This window comes from Cannabis sativa, chromosome 5 (genome assembly GCF_029168945.1).
Source record: "Cannabis sativa cultivar Pink pepper isolate KNU-18-1 chromosome 5, ASM2916894v1, whole genome shotgun sequence".
NCBI lineage: Eukaryota > Viridiplantae > Streptophyta > Magnoliopsida > Rosales > Cannabaceae > Cannabis > Cannabis sativa.
Window position 1 is genome coordinate 9,947,989 of NC_083605.1, and position 22,108 is coordinate 9,970,096.

Below are 22,108 nucleotides of genomic sequence, written 5' to 3' on the forward strand. Positions count from 1 at the left end.
ACCCTAATTGGAAATCCAAGTCATGGTCCACTTGTCCTTCATTTTCCACATATTTGTTGAGTCATTAGCCTCATTTCGCCACCTCAGCTCCTTTCTTTCTTCATTAAAGCCAGTTGGACTTTCAGCCAAAATATACTTACTGGGCTGGAAATTGCTACGCGATGATTGCTATAGCAATGCCAGTCAGCAATAGGCATTTTTCTGCTCCTTTTCCTCCTTGTCCCAAATATTTCCAAATACCTATTCTTAAATTTTTTTCTGCTTAATACACATAAAAACAACAACATAAATCTATTTAACACTTACTAACACACACACACACACTTCCATTTATTACAAAGACACAACAAACTAAACACAATTACATAATATAGACACTAATTTTTCCACAATTCAACTTAAAATTCAAGCTTAGAGATATAAAAATAACTCTAAATCTTAGAGTTATCACTCATCCAAGTCAAAGTATATTGACATAAAGTTCCTAGTTGTGAAAGAAAGAGTGCAGAGTGGATAGATATCCATAGAGCACATTGGGACAAACTCCATGATAGCGGATCCGCTTATAAAAGGATTACCACCCAAGGTCTTTCATGAGCACAATGCTCATATGGGTGTAGTATTGCTTGAGGATAGCATGATTTAGTGGGAGTTTGTATTTTCTTTGCGTTATGTTTATTTAAGACATTTATGTATTTGGTTATTTTCTGATCAGAAATAAAGTTTTCAGTTTATTCACTCTATTTTGTTATGTTTAAGTTTGACCTCACTTTGGTTTAAGGAGGACCAGTTGGAAATAGGCATGTTCGGTTCACATTGCATGTAATTTCCATGCTACACATCCATGATTGATCTATGTCATTTGGCTATATTTGTATATGTGACCATTGATAAATTTAGTCATGATTGATATGACGAAAATTTCTTTGATTCTATATGGGTATAGTTGATGGACGAGATTGTTGTGAATACCTTCACATAATAGAAAATTTTGAGCTCATAAGGTTATACATTTATCAAGTAACATATGTTGCCCAAGTGGGAGATTGTTGGATTAAAAATCCTATGTGGGCACATATGTATAATGTATATGCTATTATAAAGTGTGATACAAAATTAAGTGACCAATTATGTTATGGATATCAAAAGGGTATTAAATTGTCATAGAATTAATGTGTAGATACCATAAGTTAATTTATAATTTGTTGAGGGGCCAAATTATAAATACCCAAAACTCATTCTAAGATGAGTCTATAAATAGGTAGTGGTCCCCAAGAAACACTAGGATTTCTGTATTCTCTCCTTCCCCATCAGAGAAAATACTTTAGAAAATAGTTTATTCTTGGAAGATCAAAACCTTCTCTGCAATCTCCAACAATGGCTTCAGGCTAGTGCTTCCGCTCATCTTTTGGCATCTTCTTCTTCTTAATTTAGCAAAGGCTATATAGATTTATGATTTAGGGTTTTCTATATTAAATCACTTTTAGGAATATGATTAGATTTGTGATATATGTATATTTCTTAAGTGTTTTATAAATCCTAACAAGAAAATTTTTAGTTTAACTTTTTTTTTTTTGCATTTTAGTTTTCTCTTTCCAAAACCCAGCTCTAAACTATCAAAAACTAATCCTATTTCCCTTAAGAATTTCGATCATTATTTTTCAAAATTCTCCCCATAAAGAATCGATGCATCTAAGGTTTTCCATGTTCAAATAATCCATTAGTGATGAGTTTTACTCACAAATTTTTGTGGGAATAGATTCAATTTCAACGAGAATGGCTACTATGTAGAAAAAAGAAGAGAAATCTTTTCGATCTATGGAAAGAAGCCATTAACAAAGGAGGGAGTGTTGTTTACTCAGATTCATGTATGATTTAATTTTCAATTGTTCTCGTATATATATATATATAAATCAAAAAATTTAATCGCAATTTCACCTTTAATTCTCACGATTAGGTTTTTTTTCTCCACAATGAGAGTTCAACGACAATGGTTAGGTCGTATCCAGTTCATCTTTTTACTGTATTATAGCTAACTTGTTAATTCATGATTTTTTTAACAAGATTACTATAAGTTTTGTTAGATTTTTTCTTGGTCCAACAAAGTCGTGTAAGTTGGCCTTGGGCGATCCGCATAAGATAAAAAGCATGCTAAATATTTACAAAGTTAATTTTAGGATTTTCCTCTCTAACAAATAATTTTTGTATAATTTTTACTATTTTACTAAAATTTCTTTTTTGTCTCATTCAATGTGGAGATGCTCTGTACCAAATTTCCAAAAGAAGAAGTTGATAGGTAATCAAAAAATATTCATTAAGATATCCTGAACCAATCTTTTTTTTTTTTTGAAGTAACTGCAAAAGAAACTAAAACAGTTACAAAGAGCAGGATGAGAAACAATTCCTCCAAACGATATCCTTATCCTGCCTGAGAGCTTCTCAAGCATTGTTATGTGTTGTGGTGTTGTGAACTCGAGAGATGTGATGTAGAGAAACATCAGGAAGAGGATAGGTTCTTCCTGATCAACTACACTACACTAGATAAGGCCAAATTGTCTTACCAATGATTGTTTATCCTTGTGATTAGTTGCTGGGAATCTAATTCAATAGCACCAAGGGGGATTCTGGTAGCCAGACACCAATGAATGCCTTCAAGTAAAGCTTGAGCTTCTGTAAAAAGGGGAGTAAAAGCACCCCATCTGTGGATAGAAAAATCTACAATGTGGTTATGTTTACTGCCAAGTATGGTAGCACACAGCCCCATTTTTAGGTTCTTCAAGTCCTAAACAGCATCAACTTGTAGAGTGTAGTGTCCATTTCGAAGGGAGTGGGTTGAAGGATCCGGCTGAGAAGGTAAGGTCCAATTTGGAGAAAATGAATCCAAATGGTTTGAAAGAAGGGGTGTAGCTTAGGCTGCTTGATAGTCCTACTGGAAAGAAACAATAAAATCTTCCTCCTTGATGGGAGTGTTAGTGTTTCGGTTGAAAAGAGCATTGTATCTGTTGTTCCAAATCTGCCAAAGTAAACTAATGAATAGAGTAAAAGTATCTTTGTTAAGTTCATCAAAGCCTCTCATATAAAACTCTTTGATATCACAATTATGGTTCCTAAAATAGAAATTTCCAAAAGAAGAATGTTTCCACACTAACTTTGCTCTGGGACAATGAATGAGAGAGTGAGAGACCGGCTCAATTTGATTGTAACAAAAGGTGCAGAAAGGAGCAGGCACAACCTGCGTTTGGAAAAGATTTAAACTACAAGGGAGTATGTGATTAAACGCTTTCCAGGTAAAGTGTTTATCTTTGGTAGAGTTTTGGTATTCCAGACAGATTTCCACCAATGCATGAAATAGTCTTTGTTAGAGGAAGAGGGTTGAGTTTGGTGATGTTTTGAGTTGACCAAATGGTAAGCCGAGTTGACCATGAAATTGCCTTAAGAGCGATGACCCCAAATAAGAGTGTCATTAGAAACAGGGTCAATGGAAATTTTCAATATTTAATGAACTTGATAAGAATGCAAGAGGTGTTGGAGCTTGGGAAGATCCCAACCACCATCTTTATCAATGAAGTAGGAGACCTTGTGATCCACTGGGTTAAAATTATTCAAGAAAGAGAGCGAGTGAAGGCTGGGAACCCATCTTGAATCAAGGAGTGAAATGGACCTACCATTACCGACTCTCCGAAAAAGGCCCTCTTTGAGAAGCTCCCTGCCCCAAAAAAGACATTTTCAAGTATTCGAGGGGCAATGGCCCTTAGGGGCAGTGAAGAAGTCACTGTTTTTGAAATACCTAGCTTTAAGGAGAGTGTAAAGAAGTCATGAAGGGTTGGACCAAATTCTCCAAGCTTGCTTGGCAATGAGAGCTTGATTATGATTTTGAAGAGACCTAAAGCCAAGACCACCATGGAATTTTGATGTGCATAAAGAAGGCCCCTGATTCCAATGTATTTTACCCTTATTAGTGTAGGAACCCCACCAGAATTTAGAGATGGCTTTTTGAATAGTGAGGTAGGTAGAATTGGGCAGTTTGAAACAGTTAATAGCATAAGATGGTATAGCCTGAACCACAGCTTTGATGAGGGTTTCTTTGCCAGCTCTAGAGAAAAAGTTTCCATCCCAAATGTTTAATTTTGAGGCCACTTTTTGAACCAAATAATGGAAGTGAGAGTTGGAACTTCTGCTAGTGCAATGAGGAACTCCGAGATATTTGCTTATGAAACCTTCACTGCCTAGACCAAGGGAAGTTCTAAAGAGGTCTTGGGAATCATGAGAGGTGTTAGGGGAGAACATGATTGAAGATTTAGCAAGGTTGATAGTCTGGCCAGTGGCTTTGTGGTAAGAGAACAACATATCCTTAATGGCAGCACTAGAAGCAGTGGTGACAAGAGTGAAGAGTATACTTTCATCGACAAAGAAAAGGTGAGAGATAATGGGGGCATCTTTACAAATGTTAAGGGCAGTAAATTGATGAATTTGCTCCTTAGCCCTAATAGTAGCAGAAAGACCCTCAACAACCAGGAGAAAAAGGTAAGATGACAGAAGGTCCCCTTGTCTTATACCTCTGGTAAGAGTGATACTTGTGGAAAGATTGCCATTAATAGATATACGATATACCACAGTTGAGAGACATTGCATAACCGGGAGGTAAAAGAGGGCGGGAAGCAAACATGGTGGAGAATAGCTTTGACAAAACTCCATTCAACTTTATCAAAGGCTTTCTCCATGTCAAGTTTGATAGTAGCCCAGCCCTGTTTGCCAGCTTTCCTATAGTGTATAGCATTGATAATCTCATTGGCAATGAAGATGTTGTCAAAAATAAGACGATCAGAGAGGAAAGCACACTGGTTTTGAGAAATGATTCAGTGAAGGACAGTTTTCATCTTATTAGCCAGGGTTTTGGATATAATTTTATAAAGTGTTGAGCAAAGGCTAATAGGCCTATAGTCACAGATTGTGGAGGTTTTTTTTCTTTGGGATTAAGGCAAAAATGGTATAATTTATTTGAGAAAAATTAGAGTGATGATTCAAAACATCCAAGATGGCAGTGGTGAGATCTTTACCAAGAGTATTCCAGTTTTTTTGGTAGAAATGGGCGTTAAGCTCATCAGAACCTGGGGCTTTGTCACCAGAGATTAAACAGGGCATGCTTGACCTCATCCTCAGTGTAAGGCCTTTCAAGGGTAGAATAAAGGTTAGGGGGGATTCCGTTAGAGATGCCAATAAGGGTATGGGCAATCGCATTTTGGTCCTCGCCTTGAGTGGTATAAAGTGTTGGAAATATTTTACCAGGATCTAGATTTACTAACAAGTATGTTGAATTAACATCCTAAATATGAATTCTCTAAAACAATGAAATAAACACATAAGTGTTTAAGAAAATTTTACATTGATTGCAGTGGAATATAATGACTCCTTCCGTTCAAGATCTCTAGCCTTTAATTCCTTTTTGTAGCAGAGCATTATCAAGATCTGAACCTAGATCTCTTTCTCTCCTTCAAGTTTGGTTACCACCGTCTTACTCACTATGATTGAGTACTTGACTTGCTATGTGTGGGCATGGCACTCATTAACTATGGGTTTCGAATGTGAAGAACAATGAAGGAGGTAAAATCACTAAGGAAGGAACTCTCTCATCTAGGTTGATTGAATAGTCAGGTTGACATTAGTTGACAAGTTGTCAAGAGGATGAGATGAGAGTATCATATTCCTTTTATAGTGTTTCAACTAGGGCTTAGGGCTGAATTATATGGATTAAAAAAAAAGAATAAAAAATTGGGCGAAAATCACTTATGGACGTACACAATAGTGGACCAATCTCTAGTTAGATTTTTGCCACTTTATTTCAACCACTTATTCTTCTTTTCAATAATACCATATTTTCTAATTCAATCCTCTAAATGCTAAAATTATTTATTTAATAATTATAATTAATTATCAAATAAAATTTTCATTTATGTAATTTATTAATTAGACCATACAAAGTCTCTTAATTAACAAATTGACCCAAAAACCTCTTTTCTTCACAATTAAGCCATTGCTTAGTGAAAATTCTTAAATAAGACATAGTCTAATTTTAGAATTATAATTGATTAATTAAAATCAATTAACAGAGTCTGCAAGCAGTATTTTCTCAACTAGTGAGGGGACCATGGGCCTATATAACCGAGCTTTCAATAAGTAGATCTAGAATTTACTAAGTAAATTCTCTAACTTATTAATTCCACCTTGCGCCACTATAGATTTGGAATTAAATAACACTCTCAATTATATAGAATGCTTTATATGTACCATGATATAGATACATTATGATTATCCATTGTTACAATCCTAATAGTCAAGGATCCTCTATAGATGATCTACACTGAATAGGGACAAATTTACCGTTCTACCCTTCAATGTATTTTATCCTTAAAACACTTAGCAACCTATAAATGATACTTCAGTAAACTAATATAATTACTGAAATGAGGTATCAATCATTTATCTCTATTCAACCAAGCTCGAAGGAAATCATCGTTTCACTTCTAAATACCTATAGAAGCTATAGATCCCATGTCTATGATCAGCGCTCCCACTCAATTGAACTACCATGTCCTTAATCTGTATGTCACAAGAAGATCTAATTGGTCGACTTTAACGAACAAGTTGAAGAACATAAATAATACAACTAAGTTGAACCTAATCATATCAGGATTAAGATCCATAGACCTAAGATCAACCATTGATATTGACTTAGAAAGATATAATGGTAAGTTTATAATATCTTATCTAAGATCAATATCGGTCCCTTCCAATGTATACTCTATACATTCGATGCTGGTAAACTTTGCCAATGTCCTGGAAAGGACATAACACTTATCCAATGTGTAAGTGTAACGCCCTAATGCTAAGGCACGCTACAGTGCCTTTTCAATTACAGTGCAATCTTAGCTAATCAAAGAATTTTCTTGAAAAGTGTGTCAAATTAAAACTTTTATAGTAAATATTAAAGTTTATATTATATCAAAAGATTCACAAGTGTCGGGATCCCGATTTCAAACTTTTTAAAATATAATATACCAAAATACATAATATTCAAGTTGCACAACGACTACAAAATACAATTCCCAGACCAGACCGAACACTCCAGGTCGCGCTGCTTCGACATGTACAACATTATCCTAGCTCAGGATCACTCATGTTCAGCTTTCGCCTTTCCTTTAACTACACATGGATGCAAAACTGTGAGTCGACAGACTCAGTAAGAAAAGCATATAACATATCATATAATTTCTGACTTGTAACTAGGCGCCCATACACCTATTTACAAGGCTCAACAGATGAGTAAGAACGTTCAATACTAGGGTACATCCACTATACCACATGCACTACATACCTCACTGTACGAGTGTTGGTAGGATTTGTTTCGTACCCTCAGTACCACTAAGTGATATACCACGCACACTCACTACCTCCCATACTTGAGCTGGTATCACTGTAATGTACTCTCAAATAACATTCACTATATCAATGCACTCTATACCTTAACTGTATAAGTGTTGGTAGTGCAACTAACACTTTTAAGCATGCATATACACATAACATATACATACACTCAGATATTTATATTACACATTATATACAGTTCTTACCTTCGTTCCAGATTCAAGTGTGCTGGCCGACCTGAACGAAAAGTCTCGTGCTAGATGGATGCCCTAATCACATTATGAAACCGGGTAAGTTACATGATCAAAACCCTACTCCTGGGAAACCCGAACCCATACACCCCCTAGAGGTTACTCAAACTCTGGAATTAGGGAAATACCCAACCACGACACTGAAATGGACGAAAATTGAGAAAATGAAGTGTTTGGGGATCCTGCCAAAACCGGCTAGTCTGTTTTAGAGGTCTGGTAAAACCGGCTAGCCGATTTGCACCAGTCCACCCCAAACCTTTCATTCTTTGCTCAATTTTCCACCAAATGCTACCAAATTTTCCCGAGTACCTAAACAATGCACAAACAACATATTCCAGCCAGTATTTTACAGAAAAACTCAATGAATCAAATTATGCCATTAAAGACCTAAACTTGAGTTTCAAAGCTCAAGCTCGCTCAACTCCACCTCCATAGCTCCAATTCAATAACCAGAACTTAAAATCAACTTAAAATTAACATAAAATCAGAACCCTAAGCATTTCTAACCCTAAAAGCCCCTACTTAGCAAAATCACTACTCAACCAACGCTAAAATTTAAGAACTAGAAGATAAGGTTGCTAAGGCTTACCTTGGGCTGATTTCCCTTGAAACTCCTTGCTAAAAACACAAAGAATCAACCACCAATTCCTTGGTTTAGGGCTGGTTCGAAAGAGAGAAGAAGGAAGAGAGGTTATGTTGATTTTTGGCTTCATTTCCTTATTTTACTTAATTTCTTTCTAAATGAAATAAGATGGATTTCCCACATAAATCCTTGGCTGAAACTACATGCTAGGTGTCACCATACAAGGCAGCCACCTAATTCTACCCTTTTGCATTTTACTAAAATGCCCTTTCTCCTTAAAACTTGGGTATTTCTAAAGCTAGGGGTAAAATGGTCAAGTTCCATAACTCCGCTTAACCCTGATATTTTATTTTCTCTAAAATATTTCCCACTAAGAAATAAGGTTCTAAACTTACCCATGTGACCAAACTAGCCATCCATCGCATTTTCAGTTGTCACCGAGCAAAAATTACAAAAATAACATATTTCACATATAGGACAAATAATACCCCTAGAGTTTAATAAAATCTCTGGAATTGAGAAATTATAACTCTAATACTCATTTCTAATATTGGGGTCCACAAATAAATAAATTCATAAATAATTCTAAAAAATTAACAGAAATCAGTGCTAATTGCCTTTACTAATCCAAATTACTAAAGCGGTCATTACAATTATCCCCCCCTGTTAAAAGGATTTCGTCCTCGAAATCTAACCTGAATAGCTCTGGATGTTGAGTCCTCATATCAGACTCCAACTCCCAGGTGGCTTCCTCCACCTTACTGTTCCTCCAGAGCACTTCAACCAAAGCAATGGTCTTGTTCCGAAGAATCTTTTATTTTCTATCAAGAATCTGTACAGGTTGCTCTTCGTAGAATAAGTCTGATTGCAGTTCAAGGGCTTCGTAACTCAAGATATGAGTCGGGTTTGTCACATATTTCCTTAACATAGAAAGATGAAATATGTCATGAATGTACTAATAACGCTGGTGGTAAGGCTAGCTGATACGCTACCTGCCCGACCTTCTCAAGTATCTGAAATGGCCCAATGAACCTAGGGCTCAACTTACCCTTTTTCTAGAAGCGCCTAATACCTTTCATTGGTGAAACCCGCAAGAAAATATGTTCCCCTGCGTTAAATGTGACATCTCTGCGCTTCGGATCAGCATAACTTTTCTGCCTGCTTTGAGAAGCAAGCATCCGAGCCTTGATCTTGTCAATAGCATCATTGGTCCTCTGAACTAATTTTGGACCCAAGTACTTCCTTTCTCCAGTCTCGTCCCAATGAATAGAAGAACGGAATTCCCTACCATATAGCATCTCATAGGGAGCCATCCTTATTGTACTCTGGTAGCTATTTGTTGGGTTTTATGCCCTAAATAAAACTCCATTTCAATCTAATCTATTTTATTCAACATCAATAAAGAAACAGAAGTATTTTTCATTCATTTATGTATGTTTTGGTTCACTTTATCAATTGCTTGTCTACTTGATTTATAAATTCATCTTAAACCCTTTTCACATACTTGATCCTGTTTATTGTGTTGTCATCACTTTGGAAAGTAAACATGACTATGTGAATAAAGTTTCCTAGATTTATCAGACACAGGGTTTTACTGATATGATAATCTACAACAAGAGTTTACTTGCATTTGGAGAAATGCTATGTTCTTTCCAGAACATTGGTTAAAGTAAAGCTCATGTTGGATGCATGTAGTATGCATCGGAAGGGACCGATATTGAACTTTGACTTAGATTTATTAAACTTACCGTAAAATCTATTCAAGTCAATATCGCCTAGTTGATCCTAGATCAAATGTTCTTAATCCTGTTATGATTAGGCTCAATCTTGAAAGGCTATTCGTGTTCTTTGATTTGTTAGTTAAGCCTACTTTTAGGTCAGGGTGATACGTACATTTTGGGAACACGGTAGTGCAATTGAGTGGGAGCGCTAACATAAACATGGAATCTATAGCTTCTATCTGGCGAATAGTAAGCAAAGGATGATCTCCTTCGAGCTTGACCAAACGAACATAAATGGTGGAGTAATCATTTCACATAAGCTGAAATATCATTTATACGGGGTCAAGTGTTTTAAGGATAAAATACATAGTAGGGTGTAACGGTAATCTAATCCCTTTACAGTGTAGATCATTCATATAGAGGATCATTGATCAAATTAGGATTATAACAATGGATAACTAATGATGTGTCTATATGGTGGAACATATAGAGCATTCTATATACTGAGAGTGCAATTCTAAGTTCTATGCGTGGGTTCAATGAAGAATTAATAAGTTAGTGAATTTTAGTAATAAATTCTTGATCTACTTATTGGAAGCTCGGTTATATAGACCCATGGTCCCCGCACTAGTTGAGATAATATTGCTTGTAAGACTCATGTAATTGGTTTTGATTAATCAATTATAATTCTCAAATTAGACTATGTCTATTTGTGAATTTTTCACTAAGTAAGGGCGAAATTGTAAAGAAAGAGTTATTAGGGGAATATTTGTTAATTATGATACTTTGTATGGTTCAATTAATAAATATGATAAATGACAATATTATTTAATAATTATTTATAGTTATTAAATAGTTAGAATTGGCATTTAAATGGTTGAATTAGAAAATTGGCGTTTTTGAGAAAATCAGATACAAAAGTGATAAAACTGCAAAATTGCAAAAAGTGAGGCCCAAATCCAATAAGCCATGGCCGGCCACTTTTTTAGGCATTATCCTCTTATATTTTCATTATTTTAATGCCAAATAATTCAAACCTAACCCTAGTGGAATGCTATAAATAGGTAGTGAAGGCTTCAGGAAAATTACACTTTTTATTAAGAAAAAACCTGAGCCTCTCTCTCTACCTTTGGCCGCCACTCTCTCTCTCTCTCTTCTTCCTTAGTATTTCGAAACCCCTTAGTGATTAGAGTAGTGCCCACACACAGCAAGCAATACCTCAATCATAGTGAGGAAGATCGTGAAGAAAGATTTTCAACAAAAGGAGTTTCAGCATCAAAGATTCAGAGAAAGAGATCCAGGTTCAGATCTTGATAATACTCTGCGACATAAAGGATACAAGGGTTAGAGATCTGAACGGAAGGAGTCATTTAATTTTGCTGCACCCAATGTAAGGTTTCCTAAACTTTATATGTGTTTATTTCATCGTTTTAGAAAGTTCATATTTAGGGTGTTAATCAACATACTTGTGAGTAGATCTAAGATCCTGGTAAAATAATTTCCAATACTATTGTTGTAGGAGAACTCAATCAATTGCAAGTACTTACTCCATGAACCCTCAAAGTCCATGACACAGGCTCGCAGTAAGTCTTCCAAGATTCGAATTGTTCTTTCGACTAACCATCGGCTGTGAGGGTGAAAGGCCGTACTAAACTTCAATTTGGTACCCATAGCCTTCTGAAGACTCACCCAGAACTTTGATGTAAATTTTGGATCCTTATCTGAAACAATAGATTTAGAGGCTCCATGGAGACGAACTATCTCCTTTACATACAGTTCAGCGCACTGATCCACTGAATATGTAACTTTCACTGGCAGAAAATGAGCTGATTTTGTGAATATGTCCACTATGACCCATACCGAATCATACATTCCTGTGGTTCTAGGCAATCCAGTTACAAAGTCCATTGCAATGTCCTCCCACTTCCACTCAGGAAGGACTAAAGGTTGTAATAACCCTGTCAGCCTTTGATGTTCAGCCTTGATTTTCTGGCATGTTAAGAATTTGGACACGTAGTCCACCACATCTCCTTTCATTCCATACCACCAGAAGTAGGGTTCCAAATCCTGATACATTTTGGTGGTTCCCGGATGCAGTGAATAAGGTGTGGTATGAGCTTCATCAAGTATCTCTTTCTTAAGCTCGTCGACACCAGGAACACAAACTCGAGCTTTGTACAACAACATTCCATTATTCGAGGCTAAAAAGTCTCTAGACCGAGGCCCATTACTTCATCTCGAACTTTAACTAACTCAGGATCTTCTAGTTGAGCCTTTCTGATTCTCTCTAACAGATCAGATTGAAGTGTAAAGTTGTGCAATTTCCCAACTACAAACTCAATCCCTGCACTAACCATTTCAGAGGCTAGTTGAGGAGCTATCAAAACCGTGCTACAAACCTGACCGGGACCCCTTCTACTCAAAGCATCAGCCACAACATTGGCCTTTCCAGGGTGATACAGAATTTCACAGTCGTAGTCTTTAACTGATTCTAGCCACCTCCTCTACCTCAAGTTTAAATCTTTCTGGGTGAAAAAGTATTTGAGACTCTTATGATCAGTATAAATCTCACACTTTTCACCATAAAGATAATGCTGCCATATCTTAAGAGCAGAAACCACAGCAGCAAGCTCTAGGTCATGACTTGGATAGCGCTACTCATTATCTTTCAATTGACGAGAGGCATAGGCTATAACTCTGTCAGCTTGCATCAGAACACATCCTGCACTCGTCCGGATGCATCACAATAAACAACAAATTTCTCTTCATCTGATGGCAAAGCTAACACCGAAGCTGTTATCAAACGTTGCTTCAACTCTTGAAAACTTATTTCACACTTGTCTGACCACACAAATCTCTGCTTTTTCTTAGTCAACTCGGTTAGAAGCATAGAGATTTTAGAAAAGCCCTCGATAAAACATCTATAATACCCTGCTAAATCGAGAAAACTTCAAACTTCTGTCACTGATTTTGGCCTCAGCCAATTCTTCACTAACTCAATCTTACTTGGATCAACCATAATTCCATTCTTTCCGACAATATGTCCCAGAAAGATACCTCAAACAACTAGAATTTGCACTTTTTAAACTTTGCATATAACTTGTGATCCCTAAGTCGCAGTAATACCATTCGAAGATGATGCTCATGCTCCTCTTCTAACTGACAGTATACAAGGATGTCATCGATAAACACTATAACGCAGTTATCAAGGAAATCCTTGAATACTCTATTCATGAGATCCATAAAGGTCGCAGTAGCATTAGTCAATCCGAATGACATTACCAAAAACTCCTAGTGCCCATATCTGGTTCGAAAAGCAGTCTTTGGTATGTCTTCTTTCCATATTCTGAGTTGATGATAACCAGATCGTAGATCAATTTTCAAAAACACTGTCTTTCCCTGAAGCTGATCGAACAAATCATCGATTCTGGGTAACGGGTACTTAATCTTAATTGTCAACTTGTTTAGCTCCCGATAATCAATACACATTCTGAGGGAACCATCTTTCTTTTTTACAAACAGAACCGGAGCTCCCCAGAGCGATACACTGGGTCGGGTAAACCCAATATCAAGCATCCCCTAAAGTTGTAACTTAAGCTCCTTGAGTTCTGCTGGAGCCATTCTATATGAATCTTTAGAAACAGGTTCGGCTCCAGGTGCCAGATCAATTACGAAATCAATTTCTCGTTGCGGCAGCGATCCCGGCAATTCCTCGGGAAACACGTCGAGAAAGTCTTTTACCACTCTAACTACCTCAAGCCTAAATGTTTCGGGTCTGTTGGAGTCAATCACTACTGCTAAAAATCCTACACATCCAATGTGTAGTAGATCTCTAGCCCTCAGTACAGAAATAACTGGGATCCGAGACCCCTGAACTGATCCAGCATAGACAAATGGATCTACACCTTCTGGCTGAAAAGTCACCATTTTCCGCTTACAATCTATACTGGCCGAATACTTGGACAGAAAATCCATCCCAAGTATGATGTCAAACTCAGTTAATTCTAGTCCTATAAGGTCAGCACTCAACTCCCTTTCCTCGATCCTAACCGGCATAGACCTAATGTGCTTATTAGAGATAACCAATTCCCTCCTAGGCATTAGGGTTCTAAACCCTCTTTCTAGAATATCACAAGGCCTACCCAAAAGATCAATTATTCGAGTAGCCACATATGAGCGTGTAGCTCCCGAATCAAATAATACAGTAAACAAGGAGTTGTTGACAGGAAGCTGACCTGTCACCACAGAAGGACTGGTTGCAGCATCAACTTGGGTGATAGCAAACACTCGAGCAGGTGTAGGTTTTGCCTCTGCTTTCGGTTCTTCCTTTTTTTCCTGAGGGCAATCTTTCTTAAAATTCCCCACCATGCCACACCGAAAGCATGTCTTCCGATTGCAGTCTCTTGGATGATGTTTCTTGCAACGAGGGCACTCAGGGTAAGAGTAACCCTGACGTCCACCTCTACCTTGGTTCTCACGAAACCGCTTGCTTTGCCCTTAACCACCAAATGCTGAGGTAATCTTCCTTTTCTGATCAGTGGTGGAGTCACCACCATCCCTACCATAAACAAGAGTAGGAAAAGTGGGGGTTCCACCAACACTCGGAGTCACTCGGGGCTCCTGAAGGAATTTCACAGCACCCTCGGCTCTCAAAGCTTTTTCAACCATTTCAGGATATGTGGTTGCTTCATTGGTGGTGATCACCAGATCATGCCTAATCTTCACATTCAAACCGGCCAAATACTTCTCTTTCTTGCTAAAGTCAGTTGGCACGATACCCATGGCAAGCTTGGCCAGACAGACAAACTTTGTAGGATACTCAGTAACCGACATCCCCTCGGTTTGCACCAACTCAGTGAACTCTTTCCGCTTAGCACTGCGGACAACTTCATTATAGTATTTAGAGTTAAACAACTCCTTGAATTCTTCCCAAGTCATAACTGTGACGTCCCGAGTGAGGGTTATCAACTCCCACCACACGAGAGAGTCCTTCTGGAACTGGAAAGTGGCGCAGGTCACTCGATCATTACCAACCACACCCATAAAGTTGAGAATACGTTCAATCACTGTGAGCCACCGCTCGGCCTTCATCACATCAACACCTCCCAGAAACACTGGAGGTGGTTGCTTATGGAACCTTTCGTACAACGGCTCCATACAGTTGTCAGCAACAAGTTGTTCTGCTGGCACCGCTGGAACTGCAACGGCCTGAGAAACTTGTTGAGGAGGCACGGTAGGAGGACCCTGCTGCCTTAATCTCCGAATTTCTTCATACCGCCGCGGATTCGATCTTGCATTTCTGCAAACCTCTGCTACCAATCCAGAGGAGCTTGTGGTGGATTTACAGGGCGACCATCCTGAGCTCTACCACGGCCACGGCTGCGACCACGGGGATTCCGGGGATTTTGGTTTCCTTGACCGCCTCCGGTCTCAACCATATTACCCTAACTTCTTGTATTTTGCTGGGCATCCATTTTATAGGACTTAGCAAGCAAACCCATAAGCAAGGCTGGTTAGACAGCGATCAAAAACTTAATACCGCTCTTATGAACTTAAAGGCAACACACTTAAAATAAATAATTATATTCTAATTTGCTTCCTAGCATGCTTTAATAATCATTTAAAATACTAAACAAGTACGGGCTTACTGAACCGTGAATCGAGCTTTCTCTGATGAAGATTGTACATGTCTTGGCACGCTTTGGTAGACAAACTTGGTGGCTCTGATACCAAAATTGTAACGCCCTAATGCTAAGGCACGCTACAGTGCTTTTTCAATTACAGTGCAATCTTAGCTAATCAAAGAATTTTCTTGAAAAGTGTGTCAAATTAAAACTTTTATAGCAAATATTAAACTTTATATTATATCAAAATATTTACAAGTGCCGGGATCCCGATTTCAAACTTTTTAAAATATAATATACCAAAATACATAATATTCAAGTCGCACAGCGACTACAAAATACAATTCCCAGACAAGACCGAACACTCCAAGTCGCGCTGCTTCGACATGTACAACCTCATCCTAGCTAAGGATCACTCCTGTTCAGCTTTCGCCTTTCCTTTACCTACACATGGAAGCAAAACTGTGAGTCGACAGACTCAGTAAGAAAAACATATAACATATCATATAATTTCTGACTTGTAACTAGGCGCCCATACACCTATTTACAAGGCTTAACAGATGAGTAAGAACGTTCAATACTAGGGTACAGCCACTATACCACATGCACTACGTACCTCACTGTATGAGTGTTGGTAGGGTTTGTTTCGTACCCTGAGTACCACTGAGTGATATACCACACACACTCAGTACCTCCCGTACTTGTGCTGGTATCACTGTAATGTACTCTCAAATAACATTCACTATACCAATGCACTCTATACCTCAACTGTATAAGTGTTGGTAGTGCAACTAACACTTTAAGCATGCATATACACATAACATATACATACACTAAGATATTGATATCACACATCATATACAGTTCTTACCTTCTTTCCAGATTCAAAGTGTGCTGGCCAACCTGAACGGAAAGTCTTGTGCTAGATGGATGCCCTAATCACATTATGAAACAGGGTAAGTTACATGATCAAAACCCGAATCCCGGGAAACCCGAACCCATAACCCTAGGTTCTGTTACACCCCCTAGAGGTTACTTAAACTCTGGAATTAGGGAAACACCCAACCACGGCACTAAAATGGACGAAAATTGAGAAAATGAAGTGTTTGGGGATCCTGCCAAAACCGGCTAGCCGATTTTAGGGGTCTGGTAAAATCGGCTAGCCGGTTTGCACCAATCCACCCCAAACCTTTCATTCTTTGCTCAATTTTCCACCAAATGCTAGCAAACTTTCTAGAGTACCTAAACAATGCAGAAACAACATATTCCAGCCAGTATTTCACAAAAAAACTCAATGAATCAAATTATGCCATTAAAGACTCCGAACTTGAGTTTCAAAGCTCAAGCTTGCTCAACTCCACCTCCATAGCTCAAATTCAATAACCAGAACTTAGAATCAACTTAAAGTTAACATAAAATCAGAACCCTAAGCATTTCTAACCCTAACAGCCCCTACTTAGCAAAATCACTACTCAACCAACACTAAAATTCAAGAACTAGAAGATAAGATTGCTAAGGCTTACCTTAGGCTGATTTCCCTTGAAACTCCTTGCTGAAAACACTAAGAATCAGCCACCAATTCCTTGGTTTAGGGCTGGTTCGAAAGAGATAAGAAGGAAGAGAGGTTATGTTGATTTTTGGTTTAATTTCCTTATTTTACTTAATTTCTTTCTAAATGAAATAAGATGGATTTCCCACATAAATCCTTGGCTGAAACTACATGCTAGGTGTCACCATACAAGGCAGCCACCTAACTCTACCCTTTTCCATTTTACTAAAATGTCCTTTCTCCTTAAAACTAGGATATTTCTAAAGCTAGGGGTAAAATGGTCAAGTTCCATAACCCTGCTTAACTCCGATATTTTATTTTCTCTTAAATATTTCCCACTAAGAAATAAGGTTCTAAACTTACCCATGTGACCAAACTATCCATCCATCGTATTTTCCGTTGTCGTCGAGCAAAAATTACAAAAATAACATGTTTCACATATTGGACAAATAATACCCCTAGAGTTTAATAAAGTCTTCGGAATTGAGAAATTATAACTCTAATACTCATTTCTAATATTGGGGTCCACAAATAAATAAATTCATAAATAATTATAAAATTAACAGAAATTAGTGCTAATTGCTTTTACTAATCCAAATTACTAAAGCGGTCATTACAGTAAGTATACCTTATCCCTGATTATCATGTCAGTCTAAATCCAGTGAACTGAAAAAATCATGGGAATTAAATTTTTGAACATATAATCATGATTATATTCCACTGTGCTGACGACACTATAATCATGAACAAACATATACATAAATATATATATTCTGGACTTAATAGAATTTATACATTAAATAAAATCATGAAATAAATCATGTGAACCAAGAAACATAAAAGCGATTTCTGATCTTTATTAATTAGTAAATCTGATTATATTGAAATGAGTTTTATTTAGGGAACAAAACCCAACATAAAGCTGGGTATAGAAGTCAACAAAATGGGGAAGAAGGGAGCAAGTACCTCTGACCAAAGAGCCATCAGCAAGGGTAATGGATCTAATAAGATTATTTTTTTTTCCAAGCAGAGGGTTTATGATGAAAAAATTTGGTATTCTTGTCCCAAGATTTGAGCCAATTGACCCTAGACCTTTGTTTCCTCTAAATTTCCTTTTTATGCAAAAGATTGTCCAGTTTTGATTGAAGAACTTTGGCTTGGGCAATGTCCCTAACCGTGGCATTATTGGATTGAAGAATATGGTCAAGGTCCTTTTGAGTAGAGGTGATCTGGTGTTGCAGGGAATTTTGACTAGTGCACCATCTTGTGATGTCCTAAATACATCTATTTTGACTAAGGATGAAAGTGGAGAGGTTGGAGGGGAGGTTGGGCTGTTGGGACTTTCTCCAAGAAGAGTTGACAATTTGAAAGAATTTCCTATCCGTAAGCCAATGATTCTCAAAAGTGAAAGAGTTGGAGTTTCTTGGTTTTCTAAGGTCATCAACAAGGATAACTTTTAAGGCATGATGATCGGAACCATACAAACCAAAGTGAAAGAGGGTGGCCCTTGGAAAAAGCAAGTGCTAGGGGTTATTTGCAACACTCCAGTCAATGCGTTCGAAGGTGGTTCCATGCTTCCAAGTATATTTGTTACCAGTGTGAGGTAACAGATTATGTTTATGTATAAAACCTTGGATGTTAGTAATGGTATGAGTAGGAGGTCTGGTGATAGTATTTTTGTCATTCACAGAAAGATAGTCATTGAAATCACCACAAATGAGCCAAATTAAAATAAAAGCAGAATCATGTATTCTATCTAAAAGAGTCTAAGTTAAAATCTTTCTTTACTATAAAGTAATTAATAATAAAGTCTATAAAAGTATGTTGTTGTCGAGCAAAATTCGCAACACCAAATGTATGTAATATTATTAATGACAAGAAGAAAATTGTTTGAAGAACAATTGCGAGTATTTAACCTAGAACGGCGAGTACTCGAACTGGGAATATGAAATGCTTAACAGAAAACTGGAAACAATAATAAGACAGAGGATTATAGTGGTTCAGTCAGATCACAGTCTGCTTAATCCACTGTAGCAAGAGTTTCGTAGGTCTCATTTCACGGTGGATCACCCCTTTATATACAAAGCAGGTGTCCAATTAGTTATACAAAGATTGCATTCATTGTCAATCCGTTTACACATTGAATTATAATAACTAAACTAAATAACGTTAACATCAATAAATGAATAGCAGTTACTAAACTCAGCAACGTATGCGCCCTTTTAACATGCGAGTAGACTGTTCATATTCTAATGTTAAACTCGCGGGTCTAGCACTTAATTACGTTTAGGATGTCTGCGTTCTTATGTAGTCGCCTTTGTGGACATCGCATGACGAGCTGACAGAACCTAGACATGTGAGTCTATATCGGTTTATCAAGGCTGTTGGGCCATCGGGACCAACTCGCATTGTAAAGAATCGATCTTTATGCTTTGCAGGAATATGGAGAGGATACTCGCATATATCCTGGTATATTCGAGTTAGATCCATTCTCCTCCCTCGCAAAATACAAGTTATGGTTATGCGATCAGACTTGGGTCACACTCGCAGTATTTCGCTGACTTTATCTTGGGCGAGGTTTAAACTTCGAGGAGTCTCTTACAGACGTCTCAGCTTTCATTGGAAAAACTGAGTACACGTGTCCTCTAAATAAGAGTCTAGTCTCAAGTTTCTAGGTGAGAGAAATCTCACTATAACACATGCCCCTAGTTTCGTGATGTGACAGGTGCGGTCACAAGGGAAACTATACACGAGAGACAGGTGAAAGGTTGTCACGAGGAGGTGACCTTTTGTTGTCCCTTCGAGGGTTTCAAAAAATGACGGCTGTAATTATTACTTTTATTGCATTTATGGTGCCACGTCACAAAACTCTTCGGTTTTTGTGTAGGCGTGGCCATCGTTGGCCGTTGGATTGGGCAACTCTAGGCATTCCGATTGCCACGTGTCGTGATCCCAATTAATGAGGGATACGGGTATTTAATGTTGGAAATTATTTTACCAGGATCTAGATTTACTAACAAGTATGTTGGATTAACAACCTAATATAAATTCTAAAACAATGAAAATAAACACATATAAAGTTAGAAAACCTTACAGTGGGTGCAGCAGAATAATATGACTCCTTCCGTTCAGATCTGTAGCCCTTGATTCCTTTCTGTAGCAGAGCATCACCAAGATCTGAACCTGGATCTTCTTTTCTCCTTCTTTGATGCAGAATTTCCATAGTCTTACATACTATGATTGAGGTACCACTTGATGTGTGTGGGCACTACTCATCTCACAAGGATTTTGAAATTTTCTCTCTCTTTTCTCTCTTGAATTCGTGTGATCTGAAGCTTGAAGAGAAGAGAACAACGGCTGTTATATATAGGGAAAAGGGAGAGCACAACTTTCCAAATAAGCAGTTTCCTCTTTTACTGTGTAATTGATTAACTGCCTCATTTAGTGTGATCCACCACTTTCCTATTATTGCTAGGCTTTGATTAGCAATTACATGGTAATTAAAATTGAAAATAATAATTGGGAAACACATAAAGAGGTGGTCGGCCATAGGGTGAAATGGGCCTCACTTGGATTTTGCAGTTTCCTCAATTTTATTTCTATTTCTCTAAAAATGCCATTTTTCCAATTCTAATCATTTAAATGCCAAAACTAATTATTTAATAACTAAAATAGATTATTAAATAATATTGTCATTTAAAATAATTATTAATTAGACATACAAAGTCTCTTAATTAATAATTAAACCTAGAAATCCTTTTATTTACGATTTCATCCTTAAACTGTGAGAATGCACAAATTCGACATAGTCTAACTTTTAGAATTATAATTGATTAATCATAAATCAATTATAGAGTCTTACAAGCAGTATGGTCTCAACTAGTATGGGGACCATGGGTCTATATAACCGAGCTTCCAATAAGTTGAACCGAATTTACCAAGTAAATTCCCTAACTTATTAATTCCTCATTGAATCCACACTTAGAACTTGGAATTGTACTCTCAGTCATATAGAACGCTCTATATGTTCCATGATATAGACACGTCATTAGTTATCCATTGTTATAACCCTAATGTGATCAATGATCCTCTATATAGATGATTTACACTGTAAAGGGATTAAATTACCGTAACACCCTACAATGTATTTTATCCTTAAAACACTTAACCCTGTATAAATGATATTTCAGCTAAGTGAAATGAGATCTCCACCATTTATCTTCGTTTGGTTAAGCTCGAAGGAAATCATCCTTTACTTTCTATTTGCCAAATAGAAGCTATAGATTCCATATTTATGTTAGCGCTCCCACTCAATTGCATTACCGTGTTCCCAAAATGTACGTATCACCCTGACCCAAAAGTAGGCTTAACTAACAAATCAAAGAACACGAGTAACACTCTTGAGATTGAACCTAACCATATCAGGATTAAGATCATTTGATCTAGGATCAACAGGTGATATTGAATTGAATAGATATTACGGTAAATTTTAATATATCTAATCAAAGTTCAATATCGGTCCCTTCCGATGTATACTCCATACATCCGATACTGGTAAACTTTGCCAATGTCCTGGAAAGGACATAACACTTTTCCAAGGTGTAAGAATACCTATCCCTGATTATACCATGTCAGTCTAAATTCAGTGTTCTGACAAATCAGGGAATAAACTTTTGAACATATAATTAGGATTATATTCCACTGTGCTGGCAACACTATAATCTTTAACAAATTCATATGTTCTGGACTTAAAAAGAACTCATACATTATATACATATAATCATGAAATAAATCATGTGAACCATGCAATATAAAATGTTATTTCTGATCTTTATTAATAAGTAAATCTGATTATATTGAAATGAGTTTTATTTAGGGCACAAAACCCAACAAACTCCCACTTGCACTAATATAAAACAAAATGTGCATTTCAAATAATCATTAACACCTTGATATAC